The sequence below is a fragment of the Vombatus ursinus genome, unplaced genomic scaffold, assembly GCF_900497805.2.
Source record: "Vombatus ursinus unplaced genomic scaffold, bare-nosed wombat genome assembly UNPS02011700.1, whole genome shotgun sequence".
Lineage (NCBI taxonomy): Eukaryota > Metazoa > Chordata > Mammalia > Diprotodontia > Vombatidae > Vombatus > Vombatus ursinus.
Genome location: NW_020951478.1, coordinates 4,389,301 through 4,397,395, shown reverse-complemented (window position 1 = coordinate 4,397,395; position 8,095 = coordinate 4,389,301). Strand labels below are relative to the sequence as shown.

The window sequence follows — 8,095 nt, the reverse complement described above, 5'->3', positions numbered from 1 at the left end:
AAAATAACATCAGTTTCTGATACTGAATCATTTGACAGGCAAGGACTTTGGCAGCAAAAACTTTCTTTCCTGGGTCCTCAGTTGCTGTGACTCTAGCATCTGAGGAACCTTAAGGTTGCGTCTCCACAGGGTTTGCTTCACAGAATGATGACTGAGAGCACTGGGCTTGAGGAGTTGCTATTTGCAAGGCTCTTGGGCTCAGGGTCCTAGGCTGTCTCCATCTGAATCTGAGGGGAGATAGTGGCCAAGGCAGAGAGGGTGGCTTGATTTGCCTGGCACATGTTGCATCTTGTCTCTGCTGCAGGGTGACCTGCTGCTTTAGCCAGGCCTGGTATTAGCTGGCAGTCAGCATAGTAAGAGTCATGGAGTACTGTTTCATATTTTAAATATTTGTCAATACTCACTCATAAGTTTTTTTGGTATTTTAAACATTTCTTTTACGATAAAGGATACAAATAGCTATGCTATATTATTATATCTGGTTGACTCTGCACTTTGGGTACCTTTACTAGAAGGGATCCTATTAATTCCTTTTGAGGAGACCCTAGACATGAGCCATTTCTAACCTTCATTTAAAGATTTTCTGCATAGTTCTTCTCTGTAGGTAGGGGAATAGTGATATAGAGAGCGCAAGAAAATCTCGATTTTGGGACTTTCTTTTTTGAGTTAAGATCTCATAGAACTGAGCTCAGTCTGCTTGTGGCTAGAGACAGGGAGATGACTACTCCCTGTCCTTGGACCAAAAATCTTACACTTACAAAGCATTTTGTATCTACTGAGCCCAACTTCTTACCAACACTTTCCTTCCTTCATTTCTTCCTTCCTTCCTTTGTTCCTTCCTTCCTTTCTTCCTTCCTCCCTTCTTTTCTTCCCTCCTTCTTTCATACTTTTCTGCTTTCCTACTTTCTCATGAAGTGAGTGTTCCATATCATTTTTCATTGCAAAGTTTTAGAAAAATAATTAGGGTGGATATGACCCAACGGGGAAATTGAAATGGTTAGAGGATTTAAAGAAATTAGCATTATAGCTCTGGATCTTTTGGAGAGGGCAAAGGTTGCTGTCTATTTGCATCTTGGCTTACTCCACCCTGGCTTACTCTCCCCATTTGATCAAAATCCAGTTTCAGGGCTCTGAAAGGTTATTTCCTGACTAGAAGGAAATGTCAACCTAGGGAAAGACCACTGGATTCAGAATCTTAGGAGCTAGGTTCAAATCTCTGATATTATTACCTGTGTGAACTAAGGAAAGTTCTGGGTCTCAATTTCCTCATGAAATCTTACATCTGGAAGACATCTTCCATATCTTCTATTCTTTTCTGTCTTGTTTATAAATGAAGAAACTGAGTCACAGAAAGTTGATGTAACTTGCCCAAGATGATCTGGATGTACATGTGTAATGATACAGTCATGTCTGACTCTTCATGACCCCATCTGAGCTTTTCTTGATGAAGACATTGAAGTTGTTTGCAATTTCCTTCTCCATTTTGCATATGAGAAAACTCTCTTCTCATTTTGCAGATGAGGAAACTGAGGCAAACAAGGTTAAGTGACTTGCCCAAAGTCACACAGCTGGTAGGTACCTGAGGCTAGATTTGAACTCAGGAAGATGAAAAATTCATACTCACCAGATAAAAATACCTTTTCCAAATTATTAGAATGATGAGGAGATTGGACCAGAAGATCTCTAAAGCTTCTTCTAGCTTTAAGTAACAAGATCACCACTTTATATTTTAATAATACAAAAGAATGTTCATTTATTGTTATTGGAAGAGAATATTCTTACTGTATGAAAATAACTTCAGATATTGTACCATAGGATCAGAGATGACAGTTTGAGGATTGGAAAGAACCTCAGAGGTCAACCAATTTAGCCCTTTTAATTTACAAATGAAGAAGCTGAGGCTCAAAGAAGTTAAGAAATTCGTAGGTAGTGAGTGTCAAAGATAGAATTCAAACTCAGGCCCTCTGACTTCAAATCCAGGACTCTTGCCACTACACCATAATGCCATCCCATGTCCAACTACTTCTCCCTAGAACTTTTCCATTCCTCCAGGCAACTGAGAGTTCTCACTTCCTTTGGAGGTGTCATAATGTAATATAGGATTTTGAGCTATAACTGATAGTGAATGAATGAATAACATTTATTAATCACTTACTATATGCCAAGTACTAGGGATCCAAGTCCAAAAGTAAGAGAGTATCTACCCTCAAGAAGCTTCTATTCTAACAAGGGAAAACAACATATATGGAAGAGCTGGCCATGGAAGGGAATTTTGTTTTGGGAAATCGCAAAGATGGCGATTGGAGTCACCAGGGAGTTACCAGGTAAGACTTTCCAAAACCAACGGTCTACTGACTTCATTACTTTTCCCAAAGCAAGATGCTGAAAATGGAAGGATAAGTCAGGAAGGGAAGGGTGAAACTGTGCTAGTGGCAGGAAGATGGTATGGATGATTAGATGAGGTATGATAGAAGGTCTGGTACCAGCTAGGTCCAGCCCACAGAAGACTCTGTTTGTTATACTTGCTCACTGGCCAATCAAGACAGCATAGCCCCAGGGCAATGATGCTAAAGCTTAATGGATTAAGTCACCCAAGGCATGACTTCAGGAAGTTCAATAGTCTGGGGTGTTCAATAGCAGGGCAGTTAGCAAGAAAATGGCCTGGGTGGACAGTCAGATGGAATATGAAGCATCCCTATGTGTTTTCCCCTCCACTTGTGAATTCTGTTTCCATTTTTTCCCCCTTGTACTGTATATTTTTGTGAAAAGGTATGCCCCAGGTTTATGGGCAAGATAGTCTGTTTGCTACTTTTTCTATTATGCCTCTGTAGTAAATGCTTTGGGTTTTGAGTTAATTGTGTCCTCTGGATGATTAGAAACAGGGCAAACACTTTAGTGGCACTTGTGAGCTCCAGTTTTAGGAGTTCTAACTCATAGAAAACCTTGAACCTGGTGTGGTTGTCCCAAGGGGCACCCAAATGGTGAATTTTAATAATAAGGAGTAGGAGAAAACCTAGAACCTACTGTAAATCCTGCCCTGAGCATACAAAGACAAAAGCAAAACAGGCCTAGCCTTCAAGGAGCTTAGCTACCAAGGGAGATAACATGTACATGTGTAGATAAAATAAAAACAAATGCAAGCTAATTTTAAGGAGAAAAGTACTAGCAACTGGGGATGGGATGAAGTTCAGGAAAATCTTGCTGGACATAGAAGATGGTGCTTAAATTGAGTTGTTTTATCTAATAAAATAACATTTAAATAGAGCATCAGTAGCAGCATTTCCATAACTGCCATCAATCATCTCCTCCTCTATGAAAGAAGCAATTAAAAATTTAAAAATGGGTGTAGAATATTGAGCCTCAAGGAGACACAGCTGTACTTGGCTAAGAAGAGCAGCTGGACTATTTAAAAGAAGGAGGGGCTGAACTTTAGGTAAGAAGAGTATAGGCTAGAAATCAAGCACATTGTACCAAGTACTATCAAGAGTACCCAGGAAGGAAGACTCCAATGAGGAATATCAACAGACTGACCTCAACATATTCCTCAGGTAGAGAAAGTATGTTGCTAGCTACAATCCAGAGAATTTTAAAAAGTGACATTCAGAGAGATGAGGGTGAGGCTGAGTTCTCCTGGCTATAGGAGAAGCTGTTGGGTGTAACTGTAACTTGTGAAAGGGAAGCCTACCCATTTTATTCAATCTGTGACATATTTATACTACCAATAAAAACTGATTACTCATTAAAAGTGAGTAATCCTGCTTCTGCCACCAGCTATGTCACATAAGGCAAGCCATTTAACCTCTCTATGTCCCCAGGCAACTCCCTAGCAGTTTTCTACTAAGTCATAGCTGGTTGTGATCTGGTTGGTGGATGGAATTCTCATACTGAGAGTAGAATACCCTTATTCTATTCTGATCAAATCACACAGCCTTCATGTGTCTTAGGAACATAGAATTAGAGCTGGGAGAGGTCTTAGAGACCTTTAGGCCAATCTCCTCATTTTCTAGGTAAACACACTGAGAGCCAATTGAGAGAAATGACTATTAAATAACCAATTATTTGGAAGATCCAAGGTTATTTTATTTTTAAGGAAATCTTTGTCCTTGCCCAAAAATTTACCCCACCTAGATCATCTTATCTAGAGGGAGTTGTTGCCCCACTCAATGAGAATCTTACAAAGAATTTAATCTAAGGTGAATTCTGGCCCATTGCACTCCACTCAGGCTTGGGTGGAGGTTAGCTGCTTTGTCTAGACTAGTCTAGACTGGACCAATCTGGGGTGGCAACCCATGGTTTAAGAAGTGCTGAAGGGGTCACGAGTGGAAAAAAAAGTTTCAGAAGCTCTGGTAGCTTGCCCAAGGCTGGGGGTGCTTTGGAAGTAATCCAAGTCACATCCCTCAGCCTCTCATTAGAATAGGTCTACCTCTCATTATAATATTCATTTCTCATTTCTTGTCAACCAATCACAGTTGATTGCCGCCTTTTAGGAAAACCCACTCTTCCAAGGTCAGATAAGGGTTGAATGAGTGCCATGAGAGGTCTTTGGCATTAGAAAGTGCCACTGACCCCTTTCATTAATTATCAGCTAGGATGATTAATAAAATAATTACCCAAGAAACTATGTCTCTCAAACTTTTTATATGTAACACAATGAGATAAAGCGACTTGCACAAGATAGCAAGCAGAAGTTAGAATTTGAACTGAGGTTCTCTGACTTCCAATCTCATGCTTTTCCTACTGCACACTGAAGACTGTGCCATCTTGAAAAGGCACCAGGATCTAATCATTCTAGGTAAAGTTACAATCAGACCTGTTCAGGTAGGAAGAAAGAGAACCTCACAATATTCCTGATATATATATATATACACTGGACACTTAAGGATCATCCCTTTCTAAATATTAACTATACAAATGAATAAATTTTAAAATGAGGATTTATTATTTTATGAAATTTATTAATTTAAATAAAACTTAAAAATTTTTAAAATGAATTTTAAACAGAAACATAAATTAATGGTTGAAATGGAAACACAACTTCAAATTCCAGACTTCATGTTATAGGGGTGTGTAGGAGTCACATCTTATCATTTCATGAGAATCAATTGTTAAATTTTAAGTTACGAGAATGGACAGAGCTCTGGGCCTGGAGTCAGGAAAACTTGAGTTCAAATCTGGCCTCAGACCCTTACTACCTATATGACCCTGGACAAGTCACTTAACCTCTGTTTGCCTTAATCCAATGGAGAAGGAAATGCCAATCCACTCCAGTATCCTCCAACAAAACCTCATGGGCAGTATGGTCCATGGGGTCATGAAGAGTTGAACACAACTGAAAATGATTGAACAGCAGCATTTATACTTCAGAAATTAGCAAAATGTTAGAAAGCAGGGCTGGATTTATTGTTTTATTGATAGGCTACTCTTAAGAGAGATGGAGAAAATGTTAATAATACAATTAAACTTAGTGGAGGGTGGTTAGGAAAAGGAGGAAAGATAACCAGAGGTACCACTTATTAAACAACATTAGTGCTATATTCCTTAATGCCTGAATGAACTAAAATAATAAAACTACAGTGTGTCAGGTGATGCCTTTTCCATGGTAATAATTATTAAAAAAATATTCTGAATTTCCATAGTGACTATCTGAAAGCTCAGTGTTTATGAGCATTCAAAAGTAATGACCCCCTAAATTTAAGAATGACTTTTCCTATTTTAAAAATAAAATTCCAGTAAAAATCTTTGCATGTATTACATATTGAAGCCACGATCTTGGATGGTCAACATGTCCTTGTTTTGTGACTAATAGTTGCAATGTTAATATTATATGTTCTCATATACTAGCCTTTCCTGAAGCATGGAGGGTGTGAAGGGGAGTGAAGGGATGTATGGTTACAAAGACATCATTGAGGGACCTGACATGCATGCAGAACAGAATAAGATGAGGGAACAGCTACTTGGGGCACTTAGAGTAGGTGGTTTGGTTAAGACAAAGAATCAGTTCAGTACTCTGCATTTCCCTGGCTTAACTAAGGTATTATTTTTGTGAGTGTGTGTACACGAAGGGAGAACAGGACCATTGACACACAAGTATGTTCTAACACTAAGTAGAATGCGTCTGGCCAATTTATAGTCTTGTAACTGAGTTGAGGAGACAAAGGATGAACTGGGGGTAGTAAACAGTTAAAAGATGATTGGGGGAAGGACAATGCTGGAAGAGGGTAGCACAAAGTTGGGAGATTAATGAAGGTATGGTTATGAGGACACAGTGACCAATTGGGATTAGAACATTAGAACCTGCATATCGTGCAGGTGTTTGCCATTGTCTGGCATGGCAATAGCATTCTTTCCCATGGCTATGCATTTCCCCACAGTTTCTTCGTTAGCAAACCCTAGACTACAGACCTTTGCAGATCTGTCAATCTCTCTAGCAGCATGATAAAAGAAGACAGACCCAGGGCCCTGATTCTACAGGTGGGAAATGGGGGTTTGATTCTAACACCAACTAGTTGCCTTCATCCAGAGAAAAGTTACACATTCACAGGCAGCACCCCTCCCTTTCCCCTCTCTTAATCAGTTATCTCACAAATGTGTGCTCTGCCTCAAAGGGGGAACAGACAATTATAATAATTCACATTTCTATGGTGCCTTAAAGTTTAAAAAGTACTTTCCAGAAATTTTGTGAGGTAGGTAGTGCAAGTATTATTACCCCATTTTATAGGCAAGGAAACTGAGGCTTGGATAAGTAAAGTGATTTGTCTAGGATCACAAAGTGAAGAAATGGTGGAATGAGGACTTAAAATCAGCTCTCCTGATTCCACACATGCTGCTTCTCTGGCAAGAATTCAGTGCAAACCTATCACCATCACCAGTACAATGGCTCCAAGCTCATGCCCTTAGGATGGCAGGTCTGAAGTACCATGTCATTTAAAATAATAGCCCACTGGGAGAGTCAGTGAGGTCAGGTGGGTTAAATTGGCCTCAATATTAGGTGCCTGGAAGAGCATTTATGAAAGAGTTTGTGATCATATCCTTCAATGGAAAATAAAAAAAAATTTGGAACTGTTAAGTGTTAACAGTTAGAATGGTTGGAGATTTATTTTATATTGTTTGATCCCTTCTTTCAATTAACTCCCATCTCAACTCATTTCCTTCAAAATTCAGTTCAAACACTGCCTCCTATGGGAAATAATTCCTAATGCCTCCAGTTACAAGTGCCTCCACTTCCCAAAAATTTATCTTGTAAAATTTTTTAAATGTATTTTCTATAGATGGATTTAGGCATATGCTATCTCCTCCAATGGAATGTAAATCTCCTTCGGTCAGACACCTTCATTTTTGATGTTCATCCCCAACACCTGGCATGATTGCCTGGCATATCTAGGTGCTTAAGAAAGGAATGTTGATTGATTGATCCAAGGCAGAATTGTAACTTGCACAGGTTTGGGGGGGGAGTGTTTTCTCCTGGCCAGTTTATATTCTGCACCTCACAGTCCTTGGCCATGGCCCCCTTGCCCAGAAAGCTAAAACCCTAGCACCACTCTCTTGGATAGCTTTTTCCCAAAGGTCTAGGACTTTCTGGTGCTTGGACTCCCTTTCCCAGCAGAACTGCCTTCATGGTGTCCCCTGGGCAGCTGTGCCGACCTTCTCCTTCACCAAATGAATTTGTTGTAGGCACAATGAACAGCTCTGAAGGAAGGGAAATACAGATTATGAAGAAGGTGAAGTTGAGGGCTCTGAGAAATACATGTACAGACTCAAGCTAGAAATACTTGGGGGAAAAAAGTTTGAAAATACATTCCCCACCCTGATTGCTAGAGGTTGACTATTACCTTTGCCTCTTTAGCACCAATAGCAGCAGCACAACCAGGGAGATCTGCTTTCTGGCCAAGTCAGAGGGCTGCCAACTTTGCAGAGGGGCTGATGGAACAAGGCATTTTTCAAAAAAAAGAAATCCTTACATTACTAACTAGATAGTGTGTTTGGTGGCAGAAAACCTGAATTTCTAGTCATAAACACCCAAGTACCTTAAGCAAATTGGTATGTAGGTGGGATAGTTCTGGAGTGCACACAAGTGTTTAGAAACCCACACATCTCT

General features: G+C 39.8%; 1 pseudogene; it reads left to right on the top strand.

Moving 5' to 3' along the window:
• Positions 1-2,293: 2,293 nt before the first annotated feature.
• The window catches only part of LOC114039221, a 23,573-nt pseudogene continuing 17,771 nt past the window's right edge, over positions 2,294-8,095 (top strand).